The sequence below is a fragment of the Arvicola amphibius genome, chromosome 4, assembly GCF_903992535.2.
Source record: "Arvicola amphibius chromosome 4, mArvAmp1.2, whole genome shotgun sequence".
NCBI lineage: Eukaryota > Metazoa > Chordata > Mammalia > Rodentia > Cricetidae > Arvicola > Arvicola amphibius.
Genome location: NC_052050.1, coordinates 110,663,844 through 110,680,560, shown reverse-complemented (window position 1 = coordinate 110,680,560; position 16,717 = coordinate 110,663,844). Strand labels below are relative to the sequence as shown.

Genomic DNA, 16,717 nt, shown 5'->3' with positions numbered 1-16,717 from the left:
GTTCTGCAGGTGAGCTTCTCAGGGCGTGTGAAGCCATAAGGCGTCCAATCAGGGTTTGGCCACCTGCAGCCCTGCCACTATGCCCCTCCACCAGATTTCTGTAATCCCTGCCCGGGAGACAGCCAGCAATGGGAGAAGCTCAGTGGGCAGAAACAAAGAGAAGAGCAAGGAAGTCGAGGTAAGATGAGTTTGGTTTGACACAATAAGAGAACCCACACAGCCAGCTCCGTTCTGTTTGTACAACAGGAGAGAGCATGAACGCAAGAGCAGCTCGCTCCCAGCTCTGTGTGTATGAGCAGGCTGAATCATTTCGTGTGTGACTAAGGAGCTGATAAATCTTAGCTTCTATTTTCTGAAAAACAACGAACTGAAAATCTATAGACATGCTTGCTGCTTAATATATGTAAAACTTCTGCCTCATTTGCTGAATTCTACAGAATCTCCTTTGTGATTCTTGAGGGACAACCAGGAGCTCCTGGGTTACTTACTTGTGCCATTCCTGTCCGATTTGGGAACTGTTGATGTTAATTGAGTCCAGAGGAGGGCAGGGAAATAACTTTCTTCACAAAACAGCGCGTCGTCCTGGGCTAAGAAAGCTCGCACATCTAATGCACACTGAGTTAGTGCTTGGGGATCTACTGTTCTTTGTTTCTTATGCCTTCTGTATGGGATTTTGACTTGGATGCCTGTCTGTTTGTATTTTATTTAAGAAAGTGTTGTTTAAAACGTAGCACAGCCTATAATAATTACCGTATGGAATTCAGGTTTTATTTTGGGGTGGAATTCACAGCCATTCCTATAACGTTAAACTGCTTGAAAACTCAGATTCTAAGGAGTTAGTTCAAAGGGTTTTAAAAAGAGACTGAGCAGAGTCTGTGGTGCTGCATGAAATTATTATGGGTATGGTCATAAGTGAGACACAGTAGAGATCAAGGAGTCAGAGCATGCTCCAAACCTGTCAGCACTTGGGAGGCTGAGGCTGGACGTTCCTGAGGTCAAGGTTAGCCTGGGCTGTAGGGGTGATACTGTCTAAATGACAAATGAAAGGAAAAAAAGCATACAAAGTCTGAATTCTTAAATCCATCTTTTCTAATTCCCAGAGATCATTCACATTTCCTACCTCCAGATCTGTAGCAGAATATTATTAATTATTATTATTAGTAGTAGTAGTAGTAGTATTTTCATTTTTATTATCCTCAAGGACAGGTGCTAAGGACAAAGGAAACAACAAACACACATAAAACAGAAATGTAAATTAAATAGGAGTTAAGTGTCAGGAATTTCTTAAGAGAAATAAAACAAGTAACTATATCTTCCAATACAAAAGGCATTTGTAGCCTCTGCCCATTTAACTTGTCCTGGTTTTAAATGTGTCATGCAAAAGCAATGCTGTCATCAGAACTTACAGAAAACTTCAGGAGTTCTCTGCCTAACTCATTGCAGAGGATACTTTTGGTTTAGCAGTTGTCTTGCCAATTGCAAACCAGGTCCTGAAATTCAGATATCTTTGTGAAAGTAATCAATCAGCCCAATATAACATGGAAATAGTTTTCATAATCGGTTCTTCCTATGACTTGGTGATGTGATTGTGGTCCTCCAGGACTGCTTCTTAAGACTTGGGGGATGGGGAAGAGGAAAGAGATAATAGTGATCAATTCCAAAGATATGAGCTATCTAAATCAAGATGAGTGGATAAGTTTGAGGTTAACTAAAGAAAACTTTTGCAATGATGTTGGATCGCAATTTTGTTTGGAATTCGGGATGATCAGAAATGAAAAACATATAGCAGGAGGACCACTGTGGGTTTAAGGACATCTGGGCTATCTGGTGAGTTCCATGTCAGCCTGGTGACAGAGTCTCAGAAACAGTAATATATCACTTCCTAGTTTTCACTAGGAATCTACTGGTGATTTCTCCTTGATGTGAGTTGCAGAGACTGGCGTGGCTTTTATAACTTTTGAAAAACAAAATGTTTTCCTTTTCCATATAATAAATGTAAATGTACTTATTCTACAGCATGTAAAATGGTTTCAGTGTTCATATCCATAGCCGCATCTTACATCTTCCCAACCTCGATTAGTGATCATCTTTCTCTTTCCAGAGCAAATCACCTTCCTATTGTGTAAATGTAAGGGGTCCTCCTGAATACTGGCTGGATGCCAAGTCAATAAGCACAGTCAGGATCAAAGAGTGGAAAGAGATTTGCAATGTGCCGTCAATAAGGAAAATTTTATTGGAAACAAAGCAGGATTGGCTAACAAAGAAATAAAAGATTTTACTGAAGAAAGTATGTGTCTTCATATAAGGAAGATCCATCAAATGTAGCAGCAGGCATACCCCAAGCATCTCAGATTGAGACCATAATCATGCCTCAATTGGTGTCTGGCAATGCCTGTGGACAGATAACTTATTATCATAATTAGAAAAATTCACACTAAGTCATCTAAAAAGTTGGTTAAAATAATTGGGTTTTGCTGGTTCATTCTAAGTTTTTATAGACAGCCTTAATTAAAGCACAGAAAGAACTTTGTATTTCATATTCTTGAAAGGAACACCCCTTACCCCAGAAAGTATAAGCGCCTGTCCCTGGATGTGCTAATAGTATTTTATAATGATACTCAGTAGGCATTTTGAAAGGAAATGGATGATAGAAGAAATAAAAATTTAAAGGGAGATATTCCTGAGTGTTGGAAGGGGAGGCACCTTTATGATTTCGAATGCATCTTTGCTTTCTACAGAACGGATTCGAAGTGTCTGTGGAAAAACATGTTGCAATTCTCTTTTTAATAGAGAGGCCACGAATTGTTTCATTTGGTGAACCAAGTAGTCTCAAAGAGTCACAAATACTATTTAGGATGGATAATTTAAGCTACCCCCATCCTGCAATTAAAACGTAGGATTATTTAGTACTACACAATGACCTCTGTATGTTCAAGTGGTGAGAGCTGTTCACAGTCGGTGACAGACCTCCTATGAACATATCCTGACTGTTGATTATTGAGGGGTATCCTTTGGGGTTCCCTGAATGCTTCATATTCACCTTACAGTTACTCAAAGAATCAGTCTGCATACTTAACAACTGATATCACTTCAGAATTAGGGATTTGCTCAACTGTAACATGCCTTGATCTTCCTTTAGCAAAATGCACAGAGATCCTAGAATCAACTAATATTTAACTTGATATCAACATTTTCATTTGTTTTGTTCTTTGTTGTTGTTACTGATGCTTGGTTTTGCTTTGTTTTGTGGCAAGAAAAGATAAAATGAATGTTGAAATGTTTTATTAACTGTTACAATTGAGAAGACCTATGTTATAAAAAGGAATTAACAGATTAAGTAAGATATTAAAGACTTTTAACCTCAACTTCTATAATGAATCTGTATTTTGATGTATCTTACATGATACAAAGTTGCAAGTTTATCTATTTGCTCAATATTGGCACTACAGAAGCAAAATGATAATCTGTCCAGTTTAAGGAAGGTTAGTGTCAAGTGTGTAGGTGGATCATGACATCTTCCAAAGGCAGCAGCTCTAGGTTGCTGGGACATTTAAAAGAGAGATCTACAAATGAACCCAGTAGGTTGTTTTCAAAATAGAGAGTAAAAGAAGACTTGAAATTGGGAAGGTGTGGAAGAGGAGTTGCAGAAGGGGAGTGAGGGTGAATTTGACCAAAACTCATTGTATGAATATACAAAATTTTAAAAAAGCAAATAAAGCATATGATAGTTCAAATATTGGACAGTGTCTCATATTGCCCAAGTTTTCTTAGCACAGCCAAGGTTATATTAAGTCCTTAACATGACCACCACAGGTCCTTCCTTCTGAAGTAGATACACATGGATTATAAATTCATATATTTAATATGATATAGTTCATGAATTTCACTAATTTATATCTGTAAATACAGATGGATATGTAAAAACTAGTAGCAAAAGACAAATGTGTAAACTCCAGAGAGTTCTAGAGGGGGAGCCAGTAGTATGACTCCCTTTAGGACCATATAATTAATACCAAGTTGCTTGTTTGGGAGATAATTTGTTTATGCCCTGGGGAAACCAAGACCTTGAGGAACACGGGGGAGAAGATGTCTTGCTGATGCACAAATGCACACTGAGTTTACTTTGATTGATATTAAAGATGGATGCTTTAAGTTTCTTTTGATTCCATTGTCAGTAAACAACTTTGTTTATGCTAATCTATTCTTTCCTCCCAATACTAGTTTTATTTATTAAGGTTTATTCTTACTACCAATATTTGCTTTAGAATTAATTTAATACATGAGCACAATAAATTTTCACCATGCCCTCTTTCTCTAACTCCTCCTAAGTCCTCCCAACATTTCCGCTACATTAATGTCATCTTTTTCTATAAATAATATTGATACATATTAATGCATACATATAATTTATATGTAATACACATGTTACATATACGCACATATATAATATATATACTCATACACATATATAATATTTTATATATATGCCAGTTAGTGTTAACCATATGCATGCATTGATGTAGGCCTGCCTACTTGGGCATGCTTAACCTATCAGGGGCCTAAACCCTGAAAAACTGACTCTCTTTCTCAGAAGTCAACTGCCCATAGCTCTTCCCATTAGGGTCAGGCCTTATGAACCCTTCTCTCATCCATGCTAGAAAGTTTACTGCTATAGATCTGTTCAGGCAACCATACTGGTAAGAGTTTATAGGCACAGCATCTATATCATGTCCAGATATACTATTTTTCATCAATGTTCCTGGTCCTCTCTTAACAACTTTCAATACCCTCTTAAATATTAATTAACTAATATTATAAACTCTGGCCTCTAGTGTAGCTGTCTCTTGAAAGTACAGTGAATTTCATTAATCAAGTTTTAGCTGAAATTTACTTCTCTACACCTAGAAATTACAAAGATTGTATAAACAGTGTGCATGTGTATGAAGTCAAGGTCTAGGATGTTTTCTTTACAGGACATAACTCTCTGGGACTTGTAGACTTACATCTCTAGGACTCCGTGTTTCAGACACGGATGCTCACCATGGTCACACTGAGACTATTGTCACCTGCATCGCTGGCTCTTCATGCTAATATTGCCATTAGCATAAATGTCAGTAGTAAACTGTTAACCGATGCCTTGTTCGTGCTAATACGTGTGTCATGTTATCAAAGAAAATACAAAGTTATTCACAAGCTATAGCTAGTATTTGTTTCATTCAATTTAGGAAATATTGTAAAGATAAGTAATAATGTACAGTAAACTTTAGCAGTGAGGACACTGGGAAGAAAGCAATATAAAAGCTACAGAGCTGGCTTTATCAAACAGAACCTTAAAAATTATTCTAATGTAAAAACCACTGCTCAAGAAAAGGAACACTAACACAATTTTTGATTCAAATTTGAAGCAAACATTAGTTAAATACTGGCTAGGATGATGGAGTCTGACCAGGTTTGCTATGGGGTTCCCAGGAAGTGAGAACACATTTCAGATAAAGGGGCTTCTAATGGCAAACCCGTATGGCTACTGTATTTCTCATCAGGTCCAGTCAGGGACAGGCATATATCCTGACGTACTTCCTGTTTATAAACCTCCTGCGTACGTGTGAACAAGCATGTCCAGTGATGTTGAGTCAAGCTTGTTTGGGGAAAGGAAGACATGTGATGTGTTATCTTCCATAAACAATCCTCCAGCATTTCAGGAAGTACCTGTCCTTGGGAGAAGGGGCTTACAGGTTAGAGGCATTTTTTTATGGATCTCTTATGCTCAGTAATTAAAACTTAAAACAGAATTTTGGCTCTCACACTCTTAAGTTTAGCCTTCTTTGAAAGCAAAATCAAAGCAACAATGACAACAATGTGCTTTGCCTCTCAGTCTACAGTTCTACTGGATTCCATTAAAAAACAAGTTTTATTTTTTTCCCTGCTATTGCTCCTATTCCCATTCACAGGTTTGCTTTACTGATCACATGACTAAGGGCAATTATTTGAGACGTTAGGTGGTGTAGGAAAGAAAAAGACCTCATTATCAGGAAATGGCTGGATAGCTGCTGGCAGTCCATCGTCCCTCATGCTAGAAAGCTGCCTTAGAGCTGATTTATAAAGGAATTGAGTGGACAAAGACTGGTGGGTGCCCGCTCACAGGTGCTGGTTGTGGCCAAATGGTGCACATCTGGCTTGCTTGTTAAGAGGTGCTCTTTAGTTCTGAGAGTGTCAAGAATAAAGGCTGTTATTTTTTTCTTATTTCTGATTATTTTTCCCAGCTGCAATTCTTAACAGGTTGCACAATGGTCAGGATAGGAAGGACAGGGACCTTGAAGTTCCCTTACTGAACACCTAACTCAAGGTAATAAAAAAAATTCTCTCATTGATGACAATGAAGACCAAGTCAGATGCTGTTGAACAGCAGGGATGCTGCTCTAACAAGATTGTGTTATTGTGCTTTCCTCTGGATTCCCAGGTCTCGTTACTAGTAAAAGGCCAGTCTGGCTCAGTGGGACTCTAGGGAGCAGTGAAGACTCACCTTTTTGGACATCTGGTAGTTTTGTTATGCTTCATCCTTTCTTCTTCATAACAACAGCAGATGTCAGAGAGCCAGCCCTCTGCTTTTTCAGCCCTTGGGTTTGGGATGAGCCTAGATTAATTTAAAATAGTCATTATATTCTAGCACTTTCAGTGATAACTGATTTAGGAATGGATACATAATCCATTAAAACAATGATGTTGAACTTTGAATGTCTTTAGTGTAAAGGAGTTCTTGTGTTAAAAACCACCTCTTTACTAGCATAGACTTTCTCTCTCCTAATGGATGACCTGTGTGGAGAAATAAACTTTGGTGTCTCAGCATTGGAAGGGAGTCTAGAGGAAGACGTCCAGATACTAAGGATACTATGAAGGAGAAGAAGAGGGAAGGAAGGGAGAGAAGCAAAGGTGCAAGGGTTGGTCTGGTTGACAACACTTGAGCCAGGGGTTCCTTGAAAGCAACCCTTGTTTAAAACTCCAGCTCTCCAGGGAATGATTCAGTTATGTTCTTTATCATCATCATTTCTTAAGGTTTGTGCCACTTGCTTAAAAACAAAGGATCAGAATACAAACGCAGTCATTCCCTGCTTTATAACACACAGGGCGACTGACTTCCATGTTTAGCTGCTATCTAGGTGAAAGTTTCACAAACATTAATTTATGAATTTCATACACAGAGAGCACATTTAACCAGAGCGTTCAGGTTAATGTTCTGTTTTAACCAAATGGAGCCTGGTGGGAGCCTGACACTGTAGGGAGTCTGCCAGGAGGAAGAGAAGCTAATTCTCTTTCACATTTCACTAGATGAACACTTTCCAACTACTAGCGTACTCTAAATTGAGTATTAGGGTCCTATGTGCTTTGAATGAATTCTACTGCATATGCTAATTTTGTTAAGGTGCTTTTTTACATAATGAAAACCAGCCAATTTCCATATTATTATTTGCTTTCAGCAATGAAATTAGCATAATCCACATTATTTTTTTCTTGTTTAAAACAGATGTTTTGGGCAATTGTGTTAATAAGTAAGAATGAATAACACATTTTATTGACTATCAAATGAGAGCAATTAGTAATTATTGACATAGCCCAGTCAGTAGTTTTGAAATTGTGGCCTCAAATGGCAGGTAGGCAGTTTGGACCCTTGACAGGTATAAATTTTAAGAAGTCCTATGACAAATTCACAGCAGGCTTATTGAGACACCAATTGGTCACCATGTGAAGACTTTTGAACAAAGATCTTGAAGATTCTTGGCGCCTGGAAAGAACAGGTGCAGCTGCTGCTGTGAATGTTTTATTAATAAGACTTTTAAGAACTGCTGATCAGATAACATTTACCTCAATTCCGTGTAACACAAAGAAAACACTGACAATGGCAATCTGGATTCAGAATCCATCATTGAGGGCCCAATGAAGGGGAGGGGCCGTAGTCTGGGAATTGCCTTCCCACAGCTCCCTCCTTGGGCTATCACACTGAGCTGCTTGCCAGCCTACATAACATCCAAGTGAGGATGAAGAATTGCATCTACCCAATACCCATTTTCTTCCCTGTCTCTGCAATCTGGTAAATAATGGAAGGAGGGGTGACAGGAAGGTAGAGCTACTGATAAGCTTTTGCTCTTAAAGGAGTTAAAGGAGACCAGAGAAAAGGACAGAGTGCTCTTGGAAGCTGGGTGACAAGCCTCTCATTTTTTACCTTGATTGCCTCATTCATCAAATTCTGCAAACCCGGGTAACAAAAGCAAGAATGACAACTGCAGTGGGGGTTCTTTATTCAGACAATACCAATGAATGCCTTCTATCTGATACAGAGCTACAGTCTTCAGAGTTTCTACTGTTGATGCCAACATGAACAAAGGAGGGGCAGGGTTAGGGGGGAAACTGGCATGAGGAAGCCTTTGGGCCGGCAATGCTGCAGCACTCTGAAAATGAGGTTACTGTAAGACTCAGAAAACCAACGTTTACAAACTGCGGCACCAGCTGTGTGCTTGCACATGTCCGAGTCTCTACAGATATAAATGATTCCTATCGGTAAATCTAAGTGGGTCTATGCCTGCAAAACATCCCTGTGGTGGTAGCGGCTGTGAATGCTCGTGGGCTGAAGAAGGTCTTACAGACTTAGATATGTCACAATGTTTTACTATCCAACTTTACTCGATTAATTATCATAAGCATAAAAACGTCTGATGATAGATTTGCTGTCATGATATTGCAAAACTTTTAACTATTTGAACTTCAGCAATAAGTTTTGTTTTCACCCTCAGGCATATATGATCTTTAATGGTACATGTCAAATTAGAGTCCCGTCATAATTTGTAAGATGCCATCTCTTGTTATTGGTCAAGTGTTCAGTGGAAGTCTCAGCTGTCAATGTCATTGTTATTTATCCATCATTCTTCTTGCATGACTATAGTTAATAATTACTGAGTAAAGGCTGGATACACCGTTTTATGTGTGTGTGTAGATTATTTTTGTGGTGTCATAATTATTCTATGAAATTGCATGTGTCTTTGTTAGGGTTTTTATTGCTGTAAAGAGACACCATGACTTTGGCAGCTCTTATAAAGGAAAACATTTAATTGGGACTGGCTTATAGCTCCAGAGGCTTAGTCCGCTTTCATCATGGCAGAAAGCATGACGGTGTACAGGCAGACTTGTTGCAAGTAAAAGAGCTGAGAGTTCTACATCTCAATGTGAGGGCAGCAGGAAGAGAGAGATTGGGATTGCAACCTAGAGACCTGTGTGTAATCCTTGTGTGTCTTCTCATCCTCATAGTGAGAGGCTTCAACATATTCAGACTTTAACAAATGATTCAAGATTTTAGTTGTGATTCTATAAAAACAAAAACAAAACACACCCACCCAATTTATTTTTATACCATCCAGCTTCTGAAACCAGCCAGTGTCATGTACTCAAACACTTGTCAAAGAATTCTGTCTAATTCTTTCTTGGATGTAACAGGTGTGGAGCGAAAACACATCTTTGCATGGATATTGTTAAAATAAGATGTTTTAAGTCACCTCAGTACAGGCTGTGGTGACAGTTACCCCTCTTCCTTAAATTCTAAGATCAAAGTGTGTTTCTTCCTTCCCTCATGGTCCACATTCCCATCAACGGAAATCCAGGGACTTGTTCCCTGAATTTACCATTGCTATTGCTGGAGAGGCATTCACAATTCACTCCAGCTCAGTTCCTTTCCATATGAAGACTTCTTAAAGAGATAGAATTTTCATCAGTTGCACAATTAAATGCCATATGAACAAAATAAGCTCGTATTTAAAAATGAGGGGCATAAGGGACTCCCGAGAGATACTAAGCGTACCTTCCAGGTATGATCTCAAGGTTTTTACAAAGGCAGTTGACACTTCCCCTCAAAAGCATCAACAACTGCTCTCAGTTCTGCCTTCTACCTCACGGTACTCCTGTGACTTGTTATTTCTATTGTATAAACCACGACAAGTGCAGCAAATAAAAATCCTACCCAAGCTTTGTAATGGGTTTGCAGCCCCCAAATAAATTTCTCTGACAATGAAGTAAGCCAGAAAAAGCCAATCCAAAAAGTATAAAACAGGTTTATTCGAACAAAACAACCCCAAGGCAAATTCTTCAATCCTCGAGATCGAGGTCACAGCAGTTAGCCACCTAAAGCAGGGAGATTATATAGCTTGTAGGTGAGGGTTGATATCTCTGCCAGAAGCTAGGTTTATGCCCAGCTATGATCAAAAGCTGAGTTCTTTAGATAAGGACTTGGGCAGCTGGCACCTTCGGGGGAGGAAGCTGCAGTAGCAGCCAAGGCCGCAGAACTGGGCTTTTTGATGCCCTCCCTTTTTTTGGAGACCCTAAGATTATGGGGATTGGAGAGAAAGAAAGACAGAAATGGGGCTTCTTGGACCTTGTAAGAGTGAGTCAGAGGTTCCAACTAAATACTTTCCTCCTGATAAAATTTGTGGCAAGTCCATTGATGGGTTTTCATTTTGAACTGACACTATCCTTTCCAATCCAGGCTGTCCAATGTTAGATATTTAATGAACCTCAAAAGTTTTTAACGTAAAATATACTCCAGTCTGTTTTTATGCCAATACATAGCTGTTTTTAGTACTGTAGCTCTGTACTAGAATTTGACGTCAGGGATTATGATGCCTCCAGAAGTACCTTTATTGTACAGGATTGTTTTGGCTATCCTGGGTTCTTTGCTTTTCCATATGAAGTTGAGTACCATCCTTTCGAGGTCTGTGAAGAATTTTGCTGGGACTTTGATGAGCATTTCGTTGAATCTGTAGGCTGCTTTTGGTAAGATTGCCATTTTTACTATGTTAATTCTGCCGAACCAAGAGCATGGGAGATCTTTCCACTTTTTGGTGTCTTCTTCAATTTTTTTCTTCAAAGATTTAAAGTTCTTGACTTACAAGTCTTCTGCTTGTTTGGTTAGAGTTACTCTGAGATATTTTATGTTATTTATGGCTATTGTGAAGGGTGATATCTCTCTGATTTCTTTCCCAGTCCATTTATCATCTGTGTAAAGGAGAGCTACTGATTTATTTTTTAGTTAATCTTGTATCCAGCTACATTACTAAAAGTGTTTATGAGTTGTAGAAGTTCCTTGGCAGAATTTTTGGGGTCATTTATGTAAACTATGAACACATCAGCAAATAGTGAGAATTTGACTTCTTTTCCTATTTGTATCCCCTTGATCTCCTTTTGTTGTCTAATTGTTCTAACTAGAACCTCAAGCACTATATTGAATAGCTATAGAGAGAGTGGACAACCTTGTCTTGTTCCTGATTTCAGTGGGATCATTTTGAGCTTCTCTCCATTTAGTTTGATGTTGGCTGTTGGCTTGCTGTATATGGAACTGAATCAAAGACCCAGATATCAATCTACACACCTATGAACACCTAATTCATACAAAGAAGCAAAATTATAAAATGCAAAAAAGAAAGCATATTTAACAAATGGTGCTGGCATAGCTAGATATCAGTATGTAGAAGAATGAAAATATCTATTGCTATCCACAAAACTCAAGTCCAAATGAATCAAAGACCTCAACATAAAGCCAACCGTACTGAACCTCATAGAAGAGAAAGTGGGAAATATACCTGAACACATTGGCACAGGAGACCACTTCCTAAAAACAATCCCAGCAGCATAGACACTGGGAGAAACAATGAATAAATGGGATCTTCTGAAACTGAGAAGCTTTGTAATGGACACGGTCAACAAGACATTCTGTAGGCAGCCTAGAAAATGGGAAAAGATCTTCACCAATCACACACCAGACAGAGGGCTGATCTCCAAAATATACAAAGAACTCAAGAAATTGGTCATCAAAAGAACAAATAATCCAATAAAAAATAGTGGAGGGTTGTAGTAAGGAGGTCCCTTGTTTGTTTCCCAGCTGCCCAGAAACCGAAGTAGTCACACAGAAACCCTATTATTTAAATCACTGCTTGGCCTATTAGCACTAGCTTCTTATTGGCTAGCTGTTACACATTAAGTTAACACGTCTCCATTAATCTGGGTATCACCACAAGGCTGTGCCTTACCAGAAAAAGTTCTATTCAGCTCCATCAGGGCTACATGGCTTCTCTCTGATTCCACCCTTCTTTCTCCCAGCATTCACTTAGTTTTCCCAGCCTACCTCTGTTCCCCTATAGCTCTGCTATGGTCCAAGAGCAGTTTTATTTATTAATTAATGGTAATCACAGCATACAGGGGGGACTCCCACATTAGAGGGTACAGACCTAAACAGAGAACTCTCAACAGAGAAATCTAAAGTGGCAGAAAGACACTTCAGGAAATGATCAACATCCTTAGCCATCAGAGAAATGCAAATCAAAACAACTCTGAGATTCTATCTTAAACCTGTCAGAAGGGCCAAGGTCAAAAACATTGGTGATGATTTATTCTGGATAAGATGTGGGGTAAAGGGAACACTCCTCCATTGCTGGTACTAGTGTAAACTGGTATAGCCCTTTTAGATATCAGAATGGAGATTTCTCAGAAAATTAGGAAACAACCTACCTCAAGACCCAACAATACCACATTTGGGTATATACCCAAAGGATGCTCAATTATACCACAAGGACATGTGCTCAACTATGTTCATAGCAGCATTGTCTGTCATAGCCAGAACCTGGAAACAACCTAAATGCCCCCCGACTGAAGAATGAATAAGGAAAATGTGGTACATTTACGCAATGGAGTACTACACAGCAGAAAAAATAACATCTTAAAATTGCAGGCAAATGGATCCAGAAAACATCATATTGAATGAGGTAATCCAGATCGAGAAAGACAAATGTCATATGTACTCACACTCATAAATGAATTTTAAACATACAGCAAAGAAAAATCAACTTATGAGTCATAAGCACAGAGAACCTAGACAACAATGAGGACTCTAAGAGAGACATACATGGATCTAATCTACATGTAGAAAAAGACAATATCTCCTGAGTAAATTGGGAGCATGGGGACAATGGCAGAGGGTGGAAGGGGAAGAGAGAGGAAGGGAGGGTAGTGGAGAAAAACATGTAGCTCAATTAAGACAATAAAAAATAAAATAAAATATACTCCAGGCCTATAAACCATGTAAGATAAACATTTTTTCCACTTTGACTTTCTTGGAGTCTACTAGACCCCAGGTCATTAAAAGTTCTTAGACTACAATTGTTAATAGAGGTGAGATTTGAGTAAAAATTTCTTAGGATTCATGTAACACAGTCTTATCTTTGAAAGGATTTATGAGTTACCATCACGATCATATCTAATACTTTCAAGTCTCTGTGTGTGTGTGTGTGCGCGCGCGCGTGCGCGCGCATAAGTACATGGGTGTTGATATGTGTATGTGTGTATGTATGAGTATAAATGTGTGTATATATGTGTGTATGTGTGTACATATGTGTATTTGAACTAGAGGTTAATATCAGGTTTTATATCATATCATCTGCCTTAAATTTTGAGGCAGAGTTCCTTACTAAATAGGTCAAATGAGCCTCAGGGATTATCTTGTTTTGAATGAGAATGGTCCCCTAAACTCACATATTTGAAAATGTATTTACAGGGACAAGCAACTGACCCCTTTAGAAGTCTTAGTAGATTTGGCCTTGTTGAAGTAGGTGAGGCCTTATGAAGGAAGTGTGTCACTTTGGGAGAGCTTTGAGGTTTCAAAGGTCCATGCCAGCCCCCCCCCCCCTCTCTCTTTCATCTATCTATCCCTGTGGGACAAAGATATAAAGTTCTCACCCACAGCTCTTGTATCATGCCTTTCTGCTTCTTGCCATGATGATCATGGACTATCCCTCAAAAACTGCAAGTAATCCCCCAATTAAATGGTTTCTACTATAACTTATCATGGCATGGTGTTTCTTCCCAACAATGAAACAGTAACTAAGACAGGGTCTATCTATCTCCACCATTCCTGTGATGGGAGTATAAAAACACCCCACCACACGCACACCCACACAGATTTTATCTGGGTTCTAGGAATTTCACTCAGGTTCCTTGTTCTTATTTACCAAGTATTCTATCATATAAGCTGTCTCCCTAGCCTCTTTCCAAGTTCTGTCTGAAAGTTTGCAATAGTTATTCCAATGACCTCATCTTAACTCTTGAGATGTTTACCTCACTTGAAATTCTTCTGCTATGATAAATTGAAAATGGTTAGTAGTTTTATTTTTATGTTTAGCAAGTGTTGGCTCCACATACATTTTGTTTGAAAACAAACTTTAAGTTTGTTTAAACAAAGTTTAAGTTTCCTTTCAGTTTCTCTCTCCATTTGTATCGTATCATATGCATCCCTTTAGTTTAGTAATCCTCTTGCTGTTTTAACTTTTGCAATTGATCCCTGCAAAAGTTTTTACAATTAGCAATGGTTAGACTTTTGTTCAGCCCTGGCCTATAGTCTTTCAGATCTATGATAGTCAGGGTTCTCACAGGTGCATCTCAGAACAATTGGAGATGCACCTGTGTAATTCATCATAAAAATAAGTTTGTATGATTGATTGTGAAGCTGAGAGGCCCCAATATGTGCAGTTGGCAGCACAGACATCTGAAATAGCCAAAAGCAAACAGAAGTTCAGTCCAAGAACTGGTATGCTTGTAATCCAAGGAAAGCCTAGTTGTTATTTTAATGTATTATATCTTTGTACAAAAGAACCAAATGTGTCATGTCAGACACTAGGACGGGAATCGTTCCCTCTCACTCAGATGCTCTGTTTTATTCTGGTCCTCAGCTCAGTGGCTTAGGGCCTGTATTAGGAGTGGAGAGAGATAATATGCAGTATTCAATTTATTACTACAATTATTCATCTCATCTAGAAATGCAAATACTCTTAGGGTAGAGTCTGGCCAAATACCCCCGCATGCAGTGACCCAGTCATATTGAAAATAGCATCTATATACACACAAGTTCTTTCAGTGCCTTCATATCACCTTCTCCAAAATCAAGATATCTGTGTTGGGTGTGTATGACACCATCATTTTTTAATATTGTCGCTTTGCAAAAACTAACTTCAAATCTTTGTGCCTTTAAACAAAGACTCCTACTCTTATGATCTCAGTGTAATGACAATATATGGATGGCAGAACAAGATGGGTTCCCTGTTCCATGTGGATGGTGTCTTGATAGGAAACTCTCAATCATTTGATAGTTTATTCATTCATTCAAATAGGACATGAGTTAGGAAAATGGCTAAGAACAGGACTAATAATGACAGGGATATCTATACATAGCTGTCTTGTGTCACTTGATTTCCCTATAAGATGATAATCTCATGGTAAAAAATAACTTCTTGACAGAGATATGGGCCTTCAAGGATAATTATTCTAACAACCAAGGCTGTATTAGTTACTTTTGTACTGATATGACCAAATGAATAGCAAAAATCAACTCCAGAAGGGTTTATTTTCAGTTACAGTTTTAGGGTATACAGTTCATCAGTGTAAAGGTCAGTCAGATGGTCACACTGTGTCCACAGTAATAAAGATAAGCCAATAAGTGGGCTAAACTATAAAATATCAGCATCTACTCCCCAGTAACCCTTTTCCTCAAGGGAGATAATACTCCCTAAATGTACCATAAACCTTCCCAGAAGGACCACCAGCTGTGGACCCAGTGTCCTGACCCTAAGAGAACATTTCAGATTTAATCCAAGTTAAGTTGAATCATCTCTTATGATCTGCTTGTAGAAATAAGGAACAGTGTTCCCACTAGACCCACTGGTGAAAATAGTCACAAGGCTAGCCTATCAAAAGAAAGGCTATGGATACTTTCTCTTGATAAATGTAATAATAAACAGTTTAGGGTCATGTTTAAGGTTACCAGATGTAGGTACTTCCATTTTATAGGTCAGAAGTTTCAGTTCTAATGAGCTGTAATTCTGTCTGTAAAGATTCTTAGTAGCAGGAAAAGCCACAGTGTAAGCCAGAGGGCATGTTCAAAGTCCCAGCATTACCCCACTTTTTCTCAGATGTGCTAATCAGAATATATGGTTCAGCATCCTAGAGTTTATGGAAGAGAATTTGCTTCTATTTTGAGTAATGTATGTATTCAGCATACGTTTATTTTTGACAATAAGAACCAAACTTTGTAGTGAGGATAGCTTTGAACAAGATAGGCATCTCTTGTTCCCCATAAAATCTAGGCTTTAATTATGTTTATCAGAATCCTTATTTGCTATTTTTACCACAATGTCCTTCGCATTTCTAATATGAAAACTTATCTTTAACATCATTTATTCTATGCGTTATGGTACATTCATTTCAGCCATCACTGATTTTTGTTATCCCTCAAGACTAAAGATCTTGGGTGATTTGTGCTCTTCTCTTCAGGAGTGTTTCTGAGCTTTGTCATGAAACCTACTGTAGACAGTGAGAGACTATAGAAGACCATGCAAACCAGCCCTCAAAAAGCGCTTATCCATTAAGACTGTTCCTTGTGTATTCCTCAAAGTCAGAAACTAAGAATTGCAGAAGCTGGGCCTTTGTATAGGACACACAGAGGCACTCATTAAACACATAAGTGAAGCCAAAGTCGGATGCCCCCACTGGTATTTGTATGAGTGAGACCCACTGAGATGATTTGAACATGACCTACACTAAAAAACCCCCTAGTTTGAGAGTAGACGATTATGCCACAATAAGAAATAACCTTTATCTTCCCTAAAATGTATTTGATAATTTGTGTTCTAGAGCTGAC

The 16,717-nt window shown here is 38.5% G+C and overlaps 1 protein-coding gene across 1 annotated transcript in view; it reads left to right on the top strand.

Moving 5' to 3' along the window:
• Positions 1-80: 80 nt before the first annotated feature.
• Positions 81-16,717, top strand: part of Marchf1 (membrane associated ring-CH-type finger 1) — a 474,645-nt gene continuing 458,008 nt past the window's right edge. Inside the window, 1 exon segment of the mRNA XM_042054962.1 lies at positions 81-178. The gene's annotated coding sequence lies outside the window, so the exon portion shown is untranslated.